Raw genomic sequence first — 23,176 nt, forward strand, 5'->3', positions numbered from 1 at the left:
TTGATGTAGCACTCTCAGAACTACTGTGCCTTCAAACATTTGTCTGTGATGACTTAAAAAGGTGTAATCTTCTACTCATATGAGTTATGATTAATTAAAAGTTAATTACTGATTGTAAGAAGTTTGTGTCTTTATATTCAAGAAAACAATATGATTTTCAGGTCTGGAAGATGATGTGAAAGATTTTCTTCTGTTCAAAGGTTAGTAATTATTTTTTGATTTTACTGATTTACCATTGGTGTTGTGTTTAAGATATATGAGTTGTAAGTCTTATAAGTTCAGAATTTGCTTTAATGTATTTTATTTTCTCTGGCATTAAGCAAAACCTGACAAAATACCTGATGAAAATTGGAATTACCGATTGATCTTTATGAAACTATTTTCAAGGCTGTTCTTTTTCTGAATATAGTTTTAATGAAAAATATTTTTTCATTGTGTACCAAAATGTTGATTCAGTATGATACTTTCTTTTGTAGGTCTGGATGTTGTTAAACAGAATTGGCTCCTGATAGATTGGTAAGGGATTATTTTAGACCTTCAAAAATATTTTATTTTAGAATTTAATGGGTGTATGGTATTGAAGTTGATTATCTTCAGGAAGGGAGTGTTTTGTTTTTAATTGGTCTATTAGGATTTTCAATATGTAGATCATGGTGAAGTTCTTTTGAGATTGGCAGAGTGTATATATTATTTTTGTTGTTTTTGGGTTTAAAGGTAGATGTGTGAGGAAGATTTTCCTCAGTCTTTTGTATTATCAGATTTTCTTTTTCATTCTTTTTATATTCACATCATCCCTTTCTATCTTTAAATTCAAATGCTAGTTATGTGATATTGATCCTTATCTTCAAATTTATTTGGTTGAACTATATTAAGATTGTTTAACTTCGAATTTAGTTGGTTAAGATATATTAAGATTAACTGATGCTTGATTTAAGGATTAATATAATAAAAGATCCTTTTTTATATGTTTACCATTTCCTATGTTAGCGAGGTATTGCCAAGAACGGTTGAAGAAATGGCCACATTAACTCATTCTCATTCTTTGGTATTACCAGTTTCTTTCTCATTCCCGTTACATTCACATCATCCCTTTCTATCTTTAAATTCAAATGCTAGTTATGTTATATTGATCCTTAAGTTCAAATTTAGTTGGTTGAGATATATTAAGATTAATTGATGCTTGATTTAAGGATTAATATGATAGTTTCTTATTTTCTATGTTTACCATTTTCTAAGATAGCGAGGTATTGCCAAGAACAGTCGAAGAAATGCCCACATTAACTCACATTTCCTATGTTAGTGAGGTATTGCTAAGAACAGTCGAAGAAATGGCCACATTAACTCGCATCCATTGTTCAGCTTACATGTTTCATGTCCATAAAAACACAGCCTTCTATCCACCACCAAGCCTTTACATACCTGTGTGTGGTAGTTCCAGGTAGTTATATATGACTGAAGCCAAGGTTCAGTCCATTGACAGCTTGTTGACCCCTGTATACTTCACTTCACTCTTTACTTTGCATACGTCACACCCTCTTGCATTTTTAGACCCTGATCACTTGAAACATTTAACACTCCAATCTTCCATTTCCATTTTATTTTACCTTATCTTCATTTCACCTCCATTTCTGATGTATATCTTTTTGTCAACATCACACTCATTCTCCTTAAACCCAAACCATTTCAGCACACCCTTATCAGCTGTCACAGCCATACTCTTTATATTGCCACACCCATACCCTTCATATTCTTCATATTGCCACACATCTCTTTAACCCTGTCATTTCTTACTGAATCATCCCTGCTGATGCATTTCATTTCAGCACATTCATCCTCTTCCATACATTATCATGATTGGCTTCTTTGTAGCACTCTCAGAACTACTGTACCTTCAAACATTTGTCTGTCTGTGATGACTTAAAAAGTTGTAGTCTTCCACTCATATGAGTTATGATTAATTATAAGTTAATTACTGATTTTAAAAGTTTTTTTTTTTTTTTTTATACTTTGTCGCTGTCTCCCGCGTTTGCGAGGTAGCGCAAGGAAATAGACGAAAGAAATGGCCCAACCCACCCCCATACACATGTATATACATACGTCCACACACGCAAATATACATACCTACACAGCTTTCCATGGTTTACCCCAGACGCCTCACATGCCTTGATTCAATCCACCGACAGCACGTCAGCCCCGGTAAACCACATCGCTCCAATTCACTTTGTTCCTTGCCCTCCTTTCACCCTCCTGCATGTTCAGGCCCCGATCACACAAAATCTTTTTCACTCCATCTTTCCACCTCCAATTTGGTCTCCCTCTTCTCCTTGTTCCCTCCACCTCCAACACATATATCCTCTTGGTCAATCTTTCCTCACTCATCCTCTCCATGTGCCCAAACCACTTCAAAACACCCTCTTCTGCTCTCTCAACCACGCTCTTTGTATTTCCACACATCTCTCTTACCCTTACGTTACTCACTCGATCAAACCACCTCACACCACACATTGTCCTCAAACATCTCATTTCCAGCACATCCATCCTCCTGCGCACAACTCTATCCATAGCCCACGCCTTGCAACCATACAACATTGTTGGAACCACTATTCCTTCAAACATACCCATTTTTGCTTTCCGAGATAATGTTCTCGACTTCCACACATTCTTCAAGGCCCCCAGAATTTTCGCCCCCTCCCCCACCCTATGATCCACTTCTGCTTCCATGGTTCCATCCGCTGCCAGATCCACTCCCAGATATCTAAAACACTTCACTTCCTCCAGTTTTTCTCCATTCAAACTCACCTCCCAATTGACTTGACCCTCAGCCCTACTGTACCTAATAACCTTGCTCTTATTCACATTTACTCTTAACTTTCTTCTTCCACACACTTTACTAAACTCAGTCACCAGCTTCTGCAGTTTTTCACATGAATCAGCCACCAGCGCTGTGTCATCAGCGAACAACAACTGACTCACTTCCCAAGCTCTCTCATCCCCAACAGACTTCATACTTGCCCCTCTTTCCAAAACTCTTGCATTTACCTCCCTAACAACCCCATCCATAAACAAATTAAACAACCATGGAGACATCACACACCCCTGCCGCAAACCTACATTCACTGAGAACCAATCACTTTCCTCTCTTCCTACACGTACACATGCCTTACATCCTTGATAAAAACTTTTCACTGCTTCTAACAACTTGCCTCCCACACCATATATTCTTAATACCTTCCACAGAGCATCTCTATCAACTCTATCATATGCCTTCTCCAGATCCATAAATGCTACATACAAATCCATTTGCTTTTCTAAGTATTTCTCACAGACATCCTTCAAAGCAAACACCTGATCCACACATCCTCTACCACTTCTGAAACCACACTGCTCTTCCCCAATCTGATGCTCTGTACATGCCTTCACCCTCTCAATCAATACCCTCCCATATAATTTGCCAGGAATACTCAACAAACTTATACCTCTGTAATTTGAGCACTCACTCTTATCCCCTTTGCCTTTGTACAATGGCACTATGCACGCATTCCGCCAATCCTCAGGCACCTCACCATGAGTCATACATACATTAAATAACCTTACCAACCAGTCAACAATACAGTCACCCCCTTTTTTAATAAATTCCACTGCAATACCATCCAAACCTGCTGCCTTGCCGGCTTTCATCTTCCGCAAAGCTTTCACTACCTCTTCTCTGTTTACCAAATCATTTTCCCTAACCCTCTCACTTTGCACACCACCTCGACCCAAACACCCTATATCTGCCACTCTATCGTCAAACACATTCAACAAACCTTCGAAATACTCACTCCATCTCCTTCTCACATCACCACTACTTGTTATCACCTCCCCATTTGCGCCCTTCACTGAAGTTCCCATTTGCTCCCTTGTCTTACGCACTTTATTTACCTCCTTCCAGAACATCTTTTTATTCTCCCTAAAATTTAATGATACTCTCTCACCCCAACTCTCATTTGCCCTTTTTTTCACCTCTTGCACCTTTCTCTTGACCTCCTGTCACTTTCTTTTATACATCTCCCACACAATTGCATTTTTTCCCTGCAAAAATCGTCCAAATGCCTCTCTCTTCTCTTTCACTAATACTCTTACTTCTTCATCCCACCACTCACTACCCTTTCTAATCAACCCACCTCCCACTCTTCTCATGCCACAAGCATCTTTTGCGCAATCCATCACTGATTCCCTAAATACATCCCATTCCTCCCCCACTCCCCTTACTTCCATTGTTCTCACCTTTTTCCATTCTGTACTCAGTCTCTCGTGGTACTTCCTCACACAGGTCTCCTTCTCAAGCTCACTTACTCTCACCACCCTCTTCACCCCAACATTCACTCTTCTTTTCTGAAAACCCATACAAATCTTCACCTTAGCCTCCACAAGATAATGATCAGACATCCCTCCAGTTGCACCTCTCAGCACATTAACATCCAAAAGTCTCTCTTTCGCACGCCTGTCAATTAACACGTAATCCAATAACGCTCTCTGGCCATCTCTCCCACTTACATAAGTATACTTATGTATATCTCGCTTTTTAAACCAGGTATTCCCAATCATCAGTCCTTTTTCAGCACATAAATCTACAAGCTCTTCACCATTTCCATTTACAACACTGAACACCCCATGTATACCAATTATTCCCTCAACTGCCACATTACTCACCTTTGCATTCAAATCACCCATCACTATAACCCGGTCTCGTGCATCAAAACCACTAACACACTCATTCAGCTGCTCCCAAAACACTTGCCTCTCTTGATCTTTCTTCTCATGTGTCTTTATACATTCAAGAAAACAATATAATTTTCAGGTCTGGAAGATGATGTGAAAGATTTTCTTCTGTTCAAAGGTTAGTAATTATTTTTTGATTTTTACTGATTTGCCAATGGTGTTGTGTTTAAGATATATGAGTTGTTAGTCTCATAAGTTCAGAATTTGCTTTAATTTTTTTTTCTTTATTACATTATTTAGGCATTAAGCAAAACCTGACAAAATATCTGATGAAAATTGGAATTACCAATTGATCTTTATGAAACCATATTCAAGGCTGCTGTTTTTCTGAGTATAGTTTTATTGAAAAATATTTTTTTATTGTTTACCAGAATGTTAATACTGTATGATACTTTCTTTTGTAGGCCTGGATGTTGTTAGAAACAGAATTGGCTCCTGATAAATTGGTAAGTGATTATTTTAGACCTTCAAAAATATTTCATTTTAGAATTTAATGGGTGTATGATATTGCTGCTGATTTTCTTCAGAAAGGGGGTTTTGTTTTTGATTGATCTGTTAGGATTTTCAATATGTGGATGATGGTGAAGTTCTTTTAGGTTGGCAGAGTGCGTTGTTGTTGTTTTTGGGTTTAAAGGTAGATGTGTGAGGAAGATTTTTCCTCATTCCTTGGTATTAAATAATTTTCTTTCATATTCTTTTCATTCATATCCATTTCTATCTTTAAATTCAAATGCTAGTTATGTGATATTGATCCTTAACTTCAGATTTAGTTGGTTTAGATATATTAAGATTGTTTAACGTAAGATTGATGTAAGGATTGATATAATAAAAGATCCTTATTTTATATATTTACCGTTTCATGTGTTAGCAAGGTATTTCCAAGAATAAAGAAATTGCCACAATACTCGCATCCATTGTTCAGCTTATATGTTTAATGTACATAAAAACACAGCCTTCTATCCACAGTCAAGCTGTACATACCTGTGTGTGGTAGTTCCAGGTAGTTACAAATATATGAAGCCAAGGTTCAGTCCATTGACAGCTTGTTGACCCTGTATACTTCACTCTTTACTTTGCATACGTCACACCCTCATGCATTTTTAGACCCTGATCACTTGAAACATTTAACACTCCAACATTCCATCTCCATTTTATTATCTCCTATCTTCATTTCCCTTCCATTTCTGTTGTATATCCTTTTGTCAACATCACGCTCATTCTCCTTGAACCCAAACCATTTGAACACACCCTTATCAGCTGTCACAGCCATACTCTTTATATTGCCACACCCATACCCTTCATATTCTTCATATTTCCACACATCTCTTTAACCCTGGCATTTCTTACTAAGTCTTCCCTGCTCATGCATTTCATTTCAGCACATTCATCCTCTTCCATACATTATCATGATTGGCTTCGATGTAGCACTCTCAGAACTACTGTGCCTTCAAACATTTGTCTGTGATGACTTAAAAAGTTGTAATCTTCCACTCATATGAGTTATGATTAATTAAAAGTTAATTACTGATTTTAAGAAGTTTGTGTCTTTATATTCAAGAAAACAATATGATTTTCAGGTCTGGAAGATGATGTGAAAGATTTTTTTCTGTTCAAAGTTTAGTAATTTTTTGATTTTACTGATTTACCATTGGTGTTGTGTTTAAGATATATGAGTTGTAAGTCTTATAAGTTCAGAATTTGCTTTAATGTATTTTTTTTTTCTGGCATTAAGCAAAACCTGACAAAATACCTGATGAAAATTGGAATTACCGATTGATCTTTATGAAACTATATTCAAGGCTGTTCTTTTTCTGAATATAGTTTAATGAAAAATATTTTTTCATTGTGTACCAAAATGTTGATTCAGTACGATACTTTCTTTTGTAGATCTGGATGTTGTTATACAGAAGTGGCTCCTGATAGATTGGTAAGGGATTATTTTAGACCTTCAAAAATATTTTATTTTAGAATTTAATGGGTGTATGGTATTGAAGTTGATTATCTTCAGAAAGGGAGTGTTTTGTTTTTGATTGGTCTATTAGGATTTTCATTATGTAGATCATGGTGAAGTTCTTTTGAGATTGGCAGAGTGCACGTATTATTTTTGTTGTTTTTGGGTTTAAAGGTAGATGTGTGAGGAAGATTTTCCTCAGTCTTTGGTATTATCAGATTTTCTTTTCCATTCTTTTTTTATTCACATCATCCCTTTCTATCTTTAGATTCAAATGCTAGTTATGTGATATTGATCTTTAACTTCAAATTTATTTGGTTGAAATATATTAAGATTGTTTAACTTCGAATTTAGTTGGTTGAGATATATTAAGATTAACTGATGCTTGATTTAAGGATTAATATAATAAAAGATCCTTTTTTATATGTTTACCATTTCCTATGTTAGCGAGGTATTGCCAAGAACGGTTGAAGAAATGGCCACATTAACTTACATTCTCATTCTTTGGTATTACCAGTTTCTTTCTCATTCCCTTTACATTCACATCATCCCTTTCTATCTTTGAATTCAAATGCTAGTTATGTTATATTGATCCTTAAGTTCAAATTTAGTTGGTTGAGATATATTAAGATTAACTGATGCTTGATTTAAGGATTAATATGATAAAAGTTTCTTATTTTCTATGTTTACCATTTTCTAAGATAGCGAGGTATTGCCAAGAACAGTCGAAGAAATGCCCACATTAACTCACATTTCCTATGTTAGTGAGGTATTGCTAAGAACAGTCGAAGAAATGGCCACATTAACTCGCATCCATTGTTCAGCTTACATGTTTCATGTCCATAAAAACACAGCCTTCTATCCACCACCAAGCCTTTACATACCTGTGTGTGGTGGTTCCAGGTAGTTATATATGACTGAAGCCAAGGTTCAGTCCATTGACAGCTTGTTGACCCCTGTATACTTCACTTCACTCTTTACTTTGCATACGTCACACCCTCTTGCATTTTTAGACCCTGATCACTTGAAACATTTAGCACTCCAATCTTCCATTTCCATTTTATTTTACCTTATCTTCATTTCACCTCCATTTCTGATGTATATCTTTTTGTCAACATCACACTCATTCTCCTTAAACCCAAACCATTTCAACACACCCTTATCAGCTGTCACAGCCATACTCTTTATATTGCCACACCCATACCCTTCATATTCTTCATATTGCCACACATCTCTTTAACCCTGTCACTTCTTACTGAATCATCCCTGCTGATGCATTTCATTTCAGCACATTCATCCTCTTCCATACATTATCATGATTGGCTTCTTTGTAGCACTCTCAGAACTACTGTACCTTCAAACATTTGTCTGTCTGTGATGACTTAAAAAGTTGTAATCTTCCACTCATATGAGTTATGTTTAATTATAAGTTAATTACTGATTTTTAGAAGTTTGTGTCTTTATATTCAAGAAAACAATATAATTTTCAGGTCTGGAAGATGATGTGAAAGATTTTCTTCCGTTCAAAGGTTAGTAATTATTTTTTGATTTTTACTGATTTGCCAATGGTGTTGTGTTTAAGATATATAAGTTATTATTCTCATAAGTTCAGAATTTGCTTTAATTTTTTTTCTTTATTACATTATTTAGGCATTAAGCAAAACCTGACAAAATATCTGATGAAAATTGGAATTACCAATTGATCTTTATGAAACCATATTCAAGGCTGCTGTTTTTCTGAGTATAGTTTTATTGAAAAATATTTTTTTATTGTTTACCAGAATGTTAATACTGTATGATACTTTCTTTTGTAGGCCTGGATGTTGTTAGAAACAGAATTGGCTCCTGATAAATTGGTAAGTGATTATTTTAGACCTTCAAAAATATTTCATTTTAGAATTTAATGGGTGTATGATATTGCAGCTGATTTTCTTCAGAAAGGGGGTTTTGTATTTGATTAATCTGTTAGGATTTTCAATATGTGGATCATGGTGAAGTTCTTTTAGGTTGGCAGAGTGCGTTGTTGTTGTTTTTGGGTTTAAAGGTAGATGTGTGAGGAAGATTTTTCCTCATTCCTTGGTATTAAATAATTTTCTTTCATATTCTTTTCATTCATATCCATTTCTATCTTTAAATTCAAATGCTAGTTATGTGATATTGATCCTTAACTTCAGATTTAGTTGGTTTAGATATATTAAGATTGTTTAACTTATGATTGATGTAAGGATTGATATAATAAAAGATCCTTATTTTATATGTTTACCGTTTCATATGTTAGCAAGGTATTTCCAAGAACAGTCAAAGAAATTGCCACAATACTCGCATCCATTGTTCAGCTTATATGTTTAATGTACATAAAAACACAGCCTTCTATCCACAGTCAAGCTGTACATACCTGTGTGTGGTAGTTCCAGGTAGTTACAAATATATGATGCCAAGGTTCAGTCCATTGACAGCTTGTTGACCCTGTATACTTCACTCTTTACTTTGCATACATCACACCCTCATGCATTTTTAGACCCTGATCACTTGAAACATTTAACACTCCAACCTTCCATCTCCATTTTATTATCTCCTCTCTTCATTTCCCCTCCATTTCTGTTGTATATCCTTTTGTGAACATCGCGCTCATTCTCCTTGAACCCAAACCATTTGAACACACCCTTATCAGCTGTCACAGCCATACTCTTTATATTGCCACACCCATACCCTTCATATTCTTCATATTGCCACACATCTCTTTAACCCTGGCATTTCTTACTAAATCTTCCCTGCTCTTGCATTTCATTTTAGCAGATTCATCCTCTTCCATACATTATCATGATTGGCTTCGATGTAGCACTCTCAGAACTACTGTGCCTTCAAACATTTGTCTGTGATGACTTAAAAAGTTGTAATCTTCCCCTCATATGAGTTATAATTAATTAAAAGTTAATTACTGATTTTAAGAAGTTTGTGTCTTTATATTCAAGAAAACAATATGATTTTCAGGTCTGGAAGATGATGTGAAAGATTTTCTTCTGTTCAAAGGTTAGTAATTATTTTTTGATTTTACTGATTTACCATTGGTGTTGTGTTTAAGATATATGAGTTGTAAGTCTTATAAGTTCAGAATTTGCTTTAATGTATTTTTTTTTTTTTTCTGGCATTAAGCAAAACCTGACAAAATACCTGATGAAAATTGGAATTACCGATTGATCTTTATGAAACTATATTCAAGGCTGTTCTTTTTCTGAATATAGTTTTAATGAAAAATATGTTTTCATTGTGTACCAAAATGTTGATTCAGTATGATACTTTCTTTTGTAGGTCTGGATGTTGTTAAACAGAATTGGCTCCGGATAGATTGGTAAGGGATTATTTTAGACCTTCAAAAATATTTTATTTTAGAATTTAATGGGTGCATGGTATTGAAGTTAATTATCTTCAGAAAGGGAGTGTTTTGTTTTTGATTGGTCTATTAGGATTTTCAATATGTAGATCATGGTGAAGTTTTTTTGAGATTGGCAGAGTGCATGTATTATTTTTGTTGTTTTTGGGTTTAAAGGTAGATGTGTGAGGAAGATTTTCCTCAGTCTTTGGTATTATCAGATTTTCTTTTTCATTCTTTTATATTCACATCATCCCTTTCTATCTTTAGATTCAAATGCTAGTTATGTGATATTGATCTGTATCTTCAAATTTATTTGGTTGAAATATATTAAGATTGTTTAACTTCGAATTTAGTTGGTTGAGATATATTAAGATTAACTGATGCTTGATTTAAGGATTAATATAATAAAAGATCCTTTTTTATATGTTTACCATTTCCTATGTTAGCGAGGTATTTGCCAAGAACGGTTGAAGAAATGACCACATTAACTTACATTCTCATTCTTTGGTATTACCAGTTTCTTTCTCATTCCCTTTACATTCACATCATCCCTTTCTATCTTTAAATTCAAATGCTAGTTATGTTATATTGATCCTTAAGTTCAAATTTAGTTGGTTGAGATATATTAAGATTAACTGATGCTTGATTTAAGGATTAATATGATAAAAGTTTCTTATTTTCTATGTTTACCATTTTCTAAGATAGCGAGGTATTGCCAAGAACAGTCGAAGAAATGCCCACATTAACTCACATTTCCTATGTTAGTGAGGTATTGCTAAGAACAGTCGAAGAAATGGCCACATTAACTCGCATCCATTGTTCAGCTTATATGTTTCATGTCCATAAAAACACAGCCTTCTATCCACCACCAAGCCTTTACATACCTGTGTGTGGTAGTTCCAGGTAGTTATATATAAATGAAGCCAAGGTTTAGTCCATTGACAGCTTGTTGACCCCTGTATACTTCACTTCACTCTTTACTTTGCATACGTCACACCCTCTTGCATTTTTAGACCCTGATCACTTGAAACATTTAACACTCCAATCTTCCATTTCCATTTTATTTTACCTTATCTTCATTTCACTTCCATTTCTGATGTATATCTTTTTGTCAGCCTTGAAAAATGTGTGGAAGTCGAGAACACTATCTCGGAAAGCAAAAATGGGTATGTTTGAGGGAATAGTGGTTCCAACAATGTTGTATGGTTGCGAGGCGTGGGCTATGGATAGAGATGTGCGCAGGAGGATGGATGTGCTGGAAATGAGATGTTTGAGGACAATGTGTGGTGTGAGGTGGTTTGATCGAGTAAGTAACGTAAGGGTAAGAGAGATGTGTGGAAATAAAAAGAGCGTGGTTGAGAGAGCAGAAGAGGGTGTTTTGAAATGGTTTGGGCACATGGAGAGAATGAGTGAGGAGAGATTGACCAAGAGGATATATGTGTCGGAGGTGGTGGGAACGAGGAGAAGAGGGAGACCAAATTGGAGGTGGAAAGATGGAGTGAAAAAGATTTTGTGTGATCGGGGCCTGAACATGCAGGAGGGTGAAAGGAGGGCAAGAAATAGAGTGAATTGGAGTCATGTGGTATACAGGGGTTGACGTGCTGTCAGTGGATTGAAGCAAGGCATGTGAAGCGTCTGGGGTAAACCATGGAAAGCTGTGTAGGTATGTATATTTGCGTGTGTGGACGTGTGTATGTACATGTGTATGGGGGGGGGGGGGGGTTGGGCCATTTCTTTCGTCTGTTTCCTTGCGCTACCTCGCAAACGCGGGAGACAGCGACAAAGTATAAAAAAAAAAAAAAAAAAAAAAAAAAAAATCTTTTTGTCAACATCACACTCATTCTCCTTAAACCCAAACCATTTCAACACACCCTTATCAGCTGTCACAGCCATACTCTTTATATTGCCACACCCATACCCTTCATATTCTTCATATTGCCACACACCTCTTTAACCCTGTCATTTCTTACTGAATGATCCCTGCTGATGCATTTCATTTCAGCACATTCATCCTCTTCCATACATTATCATAATTGGCTTCTTTGTAGCACTCCCAGAACTACTGTACCTTCAAACATTTGTCTGTCTGTGATGACTTAAAAAGTTGTAATCTTCCACTCATATGAGTTATGATTAATTATAAGTTAATTACTGATTTTAAGAAGTTTGTGTCTTTATATTCAAGAAAACAATATAATTTTCAGGTCTGGAAGATGATGTGAAAGATTTTCTTCCGTTCAAAGGTTAGTAATTATTTTTTGATTTTTATTGATTTGCCAATGGTGTTGTGTTTAAGATATTCTTTCTTTTTTCTTTCAAACTATTCGCCATTTCCCGCATTAGCGAGGTAGCGTTAAGAACAGAGGACTGGGCCTTTGAGGGAATACCCTCACCTGGCCCAATTCTCTGTTCCTTCTTTTGGAAAAAAAAAAAAAAAAAAAAAAAAAGATATATAAGTTGTTATTCTCATAAGTTCAGAATTTGCTTTAATTTTTTTTCTTTATTACATTATTTAGGCATTAAGCAAAACCTGACAAAATATCTGATGAAAATTGGAATTACCAATTGATCTTTATGAAACCATATTCAAGGCTGCTGTTTTTCTGAGTATAGTTTTATTGAAAAATATTTTTTTATTGTTTACCTGAATGTTGATACTGTATGATACTTTCTTTTGTAGGCCTGGATGTTGTTGGAAACAGAATTGGCTCCTGATAAATTGGTAAGTGATTATTTTAGACCTTCAAAAATATTTCATTTTAGAATTTAATGGGCGTATGATATTGCAGATGATAGAGTGGCAGATATAGGGTGTTTTGGTCGAGGTGGTGTGCAAAGTGAGAGGGTTAGGGAAAATGATTTGGTAAACAGAGAATAGGTAGTAAAAGCTTTGCGGAAGATGAAAGCCGGCAAGGCAGCAGGTTTGGATGGTATTGCAGTGGAATTTATTAAAAAAGGGGGTGACTGTATTGTTGACTGGTTGGTAAGGTTATTTAATGTATGTATGACTCACGGTGAGGTGCCTGAGGATTGGCGGAATGCGTGCATAGTGCCATTGTACAAAGGCAAAGGGGATAAGAGTGAGTGCTCAAATTACAGAGGTATAAGTTTGTTGAGTATTCCTGGTAAATTATATGGGAGGGAATTGATTGAGAGGGTGAAGGCATGTACAGAGCATCAGATTGGGGAAGAGCAGTGTGGTTTCAGAAGTGGTAGAGGATGTTTGGATCAGGTGTTTGCTTTGAAGAATGTATGTGAGAAATACTTAGAAAAGCAAATGGATTTGTATATAGCATTTATGGATCTGGAGAAGGCATATGATAGAGTTGATAAGGATGCTCTGTGGAAGGTATTAAGAATATATGGTGTGGGAGGCAAGTTGTTAGAAGCAGTGAAAATTTCTATCGAGGATGTAAGGCATGTGTACGTGTAGGAAGAGAGGAAAGTGATTGGTTCTCAGTGAATTTAGGTTTGTGGCAGGGGTGTGTGATGTCTCCATGGTTGTTTAATTTGTTTATGGATGGGGTTGTTAGGGAGGTGAATGGAAGAGTTTTGGAAAGAGGGGGAAGTATGAAGTCTGTTGGAGATGAGAGAGCTTGGGAAGTGAGTCAGTTGTTGTTCGCTGATGATACAGCGCTGGTGGCTGATTCATGTGAGAAACTGCAGAAACTGGTGACTGAGTTTGATAAAGTGTGTGAAAGAAGAAAGTTAAGAGTAAATGTGAATAAGAGCAAGGTTATTAGGTACAGTAGGGTTGAGGGTCAAGTCAATTGGGAGGTGAGTTTGAATGGAGAAAAACTGGAGGAAGTGAAGTGTTTTAGATATCTGGGAGTGGATCTGGCAGTGGATGGAATCATGGAAGCGGAAGTGGATCATAGGGTGGGGGAGCTGGCGAAAATTCTGGGAGCCTTGAAGAATGTGTGGAAGTCGAGAACATTATCTCGGAAAGCAAAAATGGGTATGTTTGAAGGAATAGTGGTTCCAACAATGTTGTATGGTTGCGAGGCGTGGGCTATGGATAGAGTTGTGCGCAGGAGGATGGATGTGCTGGAAATGAGATGTTTGAGGACAATGTGTGGTGTGAGGTGGTTTGATCGAGTAAGTAATGTAAGGGTAAGAGAGATGTGTGGAAATAAAAAGAGCGTGGTTGAGAGAGCAGAAGAGGGTGTTTTGAAATGGTTTGGGCACATGGAGAGAATGAGTGAGGAAAGATTGACCAAGAGGATATATGTGTCGGAGGTGGAGGGAACGAGGAGAAGAGGGAGACCAAATTGGAGGTTGAAAGATGGAGTGAAAAAGATTTTGTGTGATCGGGGCCTGAACATGCAGGAGGGTGAAAGGAGGGCAAGGAATAGAGTGAATTGGAGCGATGTGGTATACCGGGGTTGACGTGATGTCAGTGGATTGAATCGGGGCATGTGAAGCGTCTGGGGTAAACCATGGAAAGCTGTGTAGGTATGTATATTTTGCGTGTGTGGGCGTATGTATATACATGTGTATGGGGGGGGGTTGGGCCATTTCTTTCGTCTGTTTCCTTGCGCTACCTCGCAAACGCGGGAGACAGCGGCAAAAAAAAAAAAATTATATTGCAGCTGATTTTCTTCAGAAAGGGGTTTTTTTTTTTGATTGGTCTGTTGTTAGGATTTTCAATGTGTGGATCATGGTGAAGTTCTTTTAGGTTGGTAGAGTGCGTTGTTGTTGTTTTTGGGTTTGAAGGTAGATGTGTGAGGAAGATTTTTCCTCATTCCTTGGTATTAAATAATTTTCTTTCATATTCTTTTCATTCATATCCATTTCTATCTTTAAATTCAAATGCTAGTTATGTGATATTGATCCTTAACTTCAGATTTAGTTGGTTTAGATGTATTAAGATTGTTTATCTTATGATTGATGTAAGGATTGATATAATAAAAGATCCTTATTTTATATGTTTACCGTTTCATATGTTAGCAAGGTATTTCCAAGAACAGTCAAAGAAATTGCCACAATACTCGCATCCATTGTTCAGCTTATATGTTTAATGTACATAAAAACACAGCCTTCTATCCACAGTCAAGCTGTACATACCTGTGTGTGGTAGTTCCAGGTAGTTACAAATATATGATGCCAAGGTTCAGTCCATTGACAGCTTGTTGACCCTGTATACTTCACTCTTTACTTTGCATACATCACACCCTTTTGCATGCGTAGACCCTGATCACTTGAAACATTTAACACTCCAACCTTCCATCTCCATTTTATTATCTCCTCTCTTCATTTCCCCTTCATTTCTGTTGTATATCCTTTTGTGAACATCGCGCTCATTCTCCTTGAACCCAAACCATTTGAACACACCCTTATCAGCTGTCACAGCCATACTCTTTATATTGCCACACCCATACCCTTCATATTCTTCATATTGCCACACATCTCTTTAACCCTGGCATTTCTTACTAAATCTTCCCTGCTCATGCATTTCATTTTAGCAGATTCATCCTCTTCCATACATTATCATGATTGGCTTCGATGTAGCACTCTCAGAACTACTGTGCCTTCAAACATTTGTCTGTGATGACTTGAAAAGTTGTAATCTTCCACTCATATGAGTTATAATTAATTAAAAGTTAATTACTGATTTTAAGAAGTTTGTGTCTTTATATTCAAGAAAACAATATGATTTTCAGGTCTGGAAGATGATGTGAAAGATTTTCTTCTGTTCAAAGGTTAGTAATTATTTTTTGATTTTACTGATTTACCATTGGTGTTGTGTTTAAGATATATGAGTTGTAAGTCTTATAAGTTCAGAATTTGCTTTAATGTATTTTTTTTTTCTGGCATTAAGCAAAACCTGACAAAATACCTGATGAAAATTGGAATTACCGATTGATCTTTATGAAACTATATTCAAGGCTGTTCTTTTTCTGAATATAGTTTTAATGAAAAATATTTTTTCATTGTGTACCAAAATGTTGATTCAGTATGATACTTTCTTTTGTAGGTCTGGATGCTGTTAAACAGAATTGGCTCCTGATAGATTGGTAAGGGATTATTTTAGACCTTCAAAAATATTTTAGAATTTAATTGTTGTATGGTATTGAAGTTGATTATCTTCAGAAAGGGAGTGTTTTGTTTTTGATTGGTCTATTAGGATTTTCAATATGTAGGTCATGGTGAAGTTCTTTTGAGATTGGCAGAGTGCATGTATTATTTGTTGTTTTTGGGTTTAAAGGTAGATATGTGAGGAAGATTTTCCTCAGTCTTTGGTATTATCAGATTTTCTTTTTCATTCTTTTTATATTCACATCATCCCTTTCTATCTTTAGATTCAAATGCTAGTTATGTGATATTGATCTTTAACTTCAAATTTATTTGGTTGAAATATATTAAGATTGTTTAACTTCGAATTTAGTTGGTTGAGATATATTAAGATTAACTGATGCTTGATTTAAGGATTAATATAATAAAAGATCCTTTTTTATATGTTTACCATTTCCTATGTTAGCGAGGTATTGCCAAGAACGGTTGAAGAAATGGCCACATTAACTTACATTCTCATTCTTTGGTATTACCAGTTTCTTTCTCATTCCCTTTACATTCACATCATCCCTTTCTATCTTTAAATTCAAATGCTAGTTATGTTATATTGATCCTTAAGTTCAAATTTAGTTGGTTGAGATATATTAAGATTAACTGATGCTTGATTTAAGGATTAATATGATAAAAGTTTCTTATTTTCTATGTTTACCATTTTCTAAGATAGCGAGGTATTGCCAAGAACAGTCGAAGAAATGCCCACATTAACTCACATTTCCTATGTTAGTGAGGTATTGCTAAGAACAGTCGAAGAAATGGCCACATTAACTCGCATCCATTGTTCAGCTTACATGTTTCATGTCCATAAAAACACAGCCTTCTATCCACCACCAAGCCTTTACATACCTGTGTGTGGTAGTTCCAGGTAGTTATATATAAATGAAGCCAAGGTTCAGTCCATTGACAGCTTGTTGACCCCTGTATACTTCACTTCACTCTTTACTTTGCATACGTCACACCCTCTTGCATTTTTAGACCCTGATCACTTGAAACATTTAACACTCCAATCTTCCATTTCCATTTTATTTTACCTTATCTTCATTTCACCTCCATTTCTGATGTATATCTTTTTGTCAACATCACACTCATTCTCCTTAAACCCAAACCATTTCAACACACCCTTATCAGCTGTCACAGCCATACTCTTTATATTGCCACACCCATACCCTTCATATTTTTCATATTGCCACACATCTCTTTAACCCTGTCATTTCTTACTGAATCATCCCTGCTGATGCATTTCATTTCAGCACATTCATCCTCTTCCATACATTATCATGATTGGCTTCTATGTAGCACTCTCAGAACTACTGTACCTTCAAACATTTGTCTGTCTGTGATGACTTAAAAAGTTGTAATCTTCCACTCATATGAGTTATGATTAATTATAAGTTAATTACTGATTTTAAGAAGTTTGTGTCTTTATATTCAAGAAAACAATATAATTTTCAGGTCTGGAAGATGATGTGAAAGATTTTCTTCCATTCAAAGGTTAGTAATTATTTTTTGATTTTTACTGATTTGCCAATGGTGTTGTGTTTAAGATATATAAGTTGTTATTCTCATAAGTTCAGAATTTGCTTTAATTTTTTTTTCTTTATTACAATATTTAGGCATTAAGCAAAACCTGACAAAATATCTGATGAAAATTGGAATTACCAATTGATCTTTATGAAACCATATTCAAGGCTGCTGTTTTTCTGAGTATAGTTTTATTGAAAAATATTTTTTTATTGTTTACCAGAATGTTAATACTGTATGATACTTTCTTTTGTAGGCCTGGATGTTGTTAGAAACAGAATTGGCTCCTGATAAATTGGTGAGTGATTATTTTAGACCTTCAAAAATATTTCATTTTAGAATTTAATGTGTGTATGGTATTGCAGCTGATTTTCTTCAGAAAGGGGGTTTTGTTTTTGATTGATCTGTTAGGATTTTCAATATGTGGATCATGGTGAAGTTCTTTTAGGTTGGCAGAGTGCGTTGTTGTTGTTTTTGGGTTTAAAGGTAGATGTGTGAGGAAGATTTTTCCTCATTCCTTGGTATTAAATAATTTTCTTTCATATTCTTTTCATTCATATCCATTTCTATCTTTAAATTCAAATGCTAGTTATGTGATATTGATCCTTAACTTCAGATTTAGTTGGTTTAGATATATTAAGATTGTTTAACTTATGATTGATGTAAGGATTGATATAATAAAAGATCCTTATTTTATATGTTTACCGTTTCATATGTTAGCAAGGTATTTCCAAGAACAGTCAAAGAAATTGCCACAATACTCGCATCCATTGTTCAGCTTATATGTTTAATGTACATAAAAACACAGCCTTCTATCCACAGTCAAGCTGTACATACCTGTGTGTGGTAGTTCCAGGTAGTTACAAATATATGAAGCCAAGTTCAGTCCATTGACAGCTTGTTGACCCTGTATACTTCACTCCAATTCACTCTCCTTTCCATACATCACACCCTTTTGCATGCGTAGACCCTGAACACTCTAAACCTTTAACACTCCAACCTTCCATCTCCATTTTATTATGCTGTTTCTTCATATCCCCTCTATTTCTGACATATATCGTTTTGTCAACATCGCAATCATTTTCCATTTACCTGAACCATATCAACACTCCCTGATCAGCTGGCTCAACTGTACTCTTCATATGCTTCACTCATACTCTTCATATTGCCACACTTCTCTTTATCCCTGTCATTTCTTACTAAATCAGCTTTCCTCAGGTATTTCATTTCAGTACATTCATCCTCTTCCATGCATTATCATGTGTGGCTTCTGTGTAGCACTCTCAGGACTACTGTACCTTCAAACATTTGTCTGTGATGACTTAAAATGTTGCAATCTTCCACTCATATGAGTTATGATTAATTAAAGTTAGTTACTGATTTTAAGAAGTTTGTGTCTGCATGTTGGAGAAAAAACCTTTTTAAACGATACATTTTTCAGGTCTGGAAGATGATGTGAAAGATTTTTTTTTTCTCCAAAGGTTAGTAATTGTGTTTTTGATTTTACTGATTTACCGTTGGTATTGTGTTTTAAGATATGTTTTTAGTCTTATAAGCTCAGAATTTGCTTTTGTGTTGTATTCTCTTTTTTCTACTTGTTACATTATTTAGGCATTAAGCAAAGCCTGACAAAGTATCTAATGAAAATTGGAATTACTGATTGATCTTTATGAAACCATATTCTTTGCTGGTTTTTATTTGAATATAGTTTTAATGAAAAATATTTTTTTATTGTGTAACAAAATGTTACTACAGTATGATACTTTCTTTTGTGGGAGTGGATTTGGCAGCAGATGGAACCATGGAAGCAGAAGTTAGTCACAGGGTGTGGAAGGGGGCGAAAGTTCTGGGAGCGTTGAAGAATGTGTGAAAGGCAAGAACATTATCTCTGAGAGCAAAAATAGTATGTTTGAAGGAATAGTGGTTCCAACAGTGTTTGTTATATGGTTGTGAGGCATGGGCTATAGATAGGGTTGTGCGGAGGAGGGTGGATGTGTTGGAAATGAGATGTTTGAGGACAAATTGTGGTGTGAGGTGGTTTGATTGAGTAAGGGTAAGAGAGATGTTTTGTAATAATGAGCATGTTTGAGAAAGCAGAAGAGGGTGTATTGAAATGGTTTGGTTACATGAAGAAAGTGAGTGAGGAAAGATTGACAAAGAGGATATATGTATAAGAAGTGGAGAGAACGCAGAGAAGTGGGAGACCAAATTGGAGGTGGAAGGATGTGGTGAAAAAAATGAGCGATCGGGGCCTATATATACAGGAGAGTGAAAGGCGTGCAAGGAATAGAGTGAATTGGAACAATGTATACTGAGGTCAGTGTGCTGTCAGTGGATTGAACTAGGGCATGTGAAGCGTCTGGGGTAAACCATGGAAAGTTTTGTGGGGCCTGGATTTGGAAAGGGAGCTGTCACATGACAGCTAGAGACTGAGTGTGAACGAATGTGGCCTTTGATGTCTTTTTCTAGCACTACCTCGCGTGCACACAGGTGGAGTGTGAATAAGTGAATAGTCTAAGAAGTTTGAATGTGACTTGTATTTCTATTTCATTTTTTTCTTTAAATCATTAATTTGTCATAAAATATAAACTAGAGATTTATCTGCACTCTTTATTATGAACTTGAAATTACCGTTTGAGGTTAGTGAAACAATATTTGTGGCCGTATTTTACCTGAATGTTAATTATGTAGTGTCTCCTAAATGTGTAGCAAAATATTAATACATTGCTTTCTTCGTAGGTCTGTAAATGGCGCAAAACAATCAACTGTAGATAGATTGGTAAGTGTTTTTTCCATGGAAAGAATATATTTTGGGTAGGGGAGAAAGAAATCTACTTATGAATTTCCTGCATATTGACTAAGGGGCGTTATGTCATCATGCCATTGTAAAATCTATGAAAACAACTCTTTTACATCTCTTCCCTTTAGTTTTCATAGTATTGATAAGTGATTTTTTTTTTTTTTCGCTGTCTCCCATGTTTGCGAGGTAGTGCAAGGAAACAGACGAAAGAAATGGCCCAACCCACCCCCATACACATGCCTTGATTCAATCCACTGACAGCACGTCAACCCCGGTATACCACATCGCTCCAATTCACTCTATTCTTTGCCCTCCTTTCACCCTCCTGCATGTTCAGGCCCCGATCACACAAAATCTTTTTCACTCCATCTTTCCACCTCCAATTTGGTCTCCCTCTTCTCCTCGTTCCCTCCACCTCTGACACATATATCCTCTTGGTCAGTCTTTCCTCACTCATTCTCTCCATGTGACCAAACCATTTCAAAACACCCTCTTCTGCTCTCTCAACCACACTCTTTTTATTTCCACACATCTCTCTTACCCTTACGTTACTTACTCGATCAAACCACCTCACACCACACATTGTCCTCAAACATCTCATTTCCAGCACATCCATCCTCCTGCGCACAACTCTATCCATAGTCCACGCCTCGCAACCATACAACATTGTTGGAACCACTATTCCTTCAAACATACCCATTTTTGCTTTCCGAGATAATGTTCTCGACTTCCACACATTCTTCAAGGCTCCCAGAATTTTCGCCCCCTCCCCCACCCTATGATGCACTTCCACTTCCATGGTTCCATCCGCTGCCAGATCCACTCCCAGATATCTAAAACACTTCACTTCCTCCAGTTTTTCTCCATTCAAACTCACCTCCCAATTGAATTGACCCTCAACCCTACTGTACCTAATAACCTTGCTCTTATTCACATTTATTCTTAACTTTCTTCTTTCACACACTTTACCAAACTCAGTCACCAGCTTCTGCAGTTTCTCACATGAATCAGCCACCAGCGCTGTATCATCAGCGAACAACAACTGACTCACTTCCCAAGCTCTCTCATCCCCAACAGACTTCATACTTGCCCCTCTTTCCAAAACTCTTGCATTCACCTCCCTAACAACCATGGAGACATCACACACCCCTGCCGCAAACCTACATTCACTGAGCACCAATCACTTTCCTCCCTTCCTACACGTACACATGCCTTACATCCTCGATAAAAACTTTTCACTGCTTCTAACAACTTGCCTCCCACACCATATATTCTTAATACCTTCCACAGAGCATCTCTATCAACTCTATCATATGCCTTCTCCAGATCCATAAATGCTACATACAAATCCATTTGCTTTTCTAAGTATTTCTCACATACATTCTTCAAAGCAAACACCTGATCCACACATCCTCTACCACTTCTGAAACCACACTGCTCTTCCCCAATCTGATGCTCTGTACATGCCCTCACCCTCTCAATCAATACCCTCCCATATAATTTGCCAGGAATACTCAACAAACTTATACCTCTGTAATTTGAGCACTCACTCTTATCCCCTTTGCCTTTGTACAATGGCACTATGCACGCATTCCGCCAATCCTCAGGCACCTCACCATGAGTCATACATACATTAAATAACTTTACCAACCAGTCAACAATACAGTCACCCCCTTTTTTAATAAATTCCACTGCAATACCATCCAAACCTGCTGCCTTGCCGGCTTTCATCTTCCGCAAAGCTTTCACTACCTCTTCTCTGTTTACCAAATCATTTTCCCTAACCCTCTCACTTTGCACACCACCTCGACCAAAACACCCTATATCTGCCACTCTATCATCAAACACATTCAACAAACCTTCAAAATTCTCACTCCATCTCCTCCTCACATCACCACTACTTGTTATCACCTCCCCATTTGCGCCCTTCACTGAAGTTCCCATTTGCTCCCTTGTCTTACGCACTTTATTTACCTCTTTCCAGAACATCTTTTTATTCTCCCTAAAATTTAATGATACTCTCTCACCCCAACTCTCATCTGCCCTTTTTTTCACCTCTTGCACCTCTCTCTTGACCTCCTGTCTCTTTCTTTTATACATCTCCCACTCAATTGCATTTTTTCCCTGCAAAAATCGTCCAAATGCCTCTCTCTTCTCTTTCACTAATACTCTTACTTCTTCATCCCACCACTCACTACCCTTTCTAATCAACCCACCTCCCACTCTTCTCATGCCACAAGCATCTTTTGCGCAATCCATCACTGATTCCCTAAATACATCCCATTCCTCCCCCACTCCCCTTACTTCCATTGTTCTCACCTTTTTCCATTCTGTACTCAGTCTCTCGTGGTACTTCCTCACACAGGTCTCCTTCCCAAGCTCACTTACTCTCACCACCCACTTCACCCCAACATTCACTCTTCTTTTCTGAAAACCCATACAAATCTTCACCTTAGCCTCCACAAGATAATGATCATACATCCCTCCAGTTGCGCCTCTCAGCACATTAACATCCAAAAGTCTCTCTTTCGCACGCCTGTCAATTAACACGTAATCCAATAACGCTCTCTGGCCATCTCTCCCACTTACATAAGTATACTTATGTATATCTCGCTTTTTAAACCAGGTATTCCCAATCATCAGTCCTTTTTCAGCACATAAATCTACAAGCTCTTCACCATTTCCATTTACAACACTG

The 23,176-nt window shown here is 36.6% G+C and overlaps 1 long non-coding RNA gene across 1 annotated transcript in view; it reads left to right on the plus strand.

The window, feature by feature from the left end:
* The window catches only part of LOC139752210 (uncharacterized), a 28,671-nt gene extending 6,858 nt beyond the window's left edge, over nucleotides 1-21,813 (plus strand). The window contains exons 4-18 of the long non-coding RNA XR_011713521.1: nucleotides 162-200; nucleotides 477-516; nucleotides 4,841-4,879; nucleotides 5,166-5,207; nucleotides 6,649-6,688; nucleotides 8,203-8,241; nucleotides 8,527-8,568; nucleotides 9,704-9,742; nucleotides 10,022-10,061; nucleotides 12,290-12,328; nucleotides 12,766-12,807; nucleotides 15,749-15,787; nucleotides 16,063-16,102; nucleotides 17,610-17,648; nucleotides 17,935-21,813. This is a non-coding gene — a long non-coding RNA (uncharacterized lncRNA). The remainder of the gene's footprint in view (nucleotides 1-161; nucleotides 201-476; nucleotides 517-4,840; nucleotides 4,880-5,165; nucleotides 5,208-6,648; nucleotides 6,689-8,202; nucleotides 8,242-8,526; nucleotides 8,569-9,703; nucleotides 9,743-10,021; nucleotides 10,062-12,289; nucleotides 12,329-12,765; nucleotides 12,808-15,748; nucleotides 15,788-16,062; nucleotides 16,103-17,609; nucleotides 17,649-17,934) is intronic.
* The last annotated feature ends 1,363 nt before the right edge of the window (nucleotides 21,814-23,176 follow it).

The sequence above is a fragment of the Panulirus ornatus genome, chromosome 12 (assembly GCF_036320965.1).
Source record: "Panulirus ornatus isolate Po-2019 chromosome 12, ASM3632096v1, whole genome shotgun sequence".
NCBI lineage: Eukaryota > Metazoa > Arthropoda > Malacostraca > Decapoda > Palinuridae > Panulirus > Panulirus ornatus.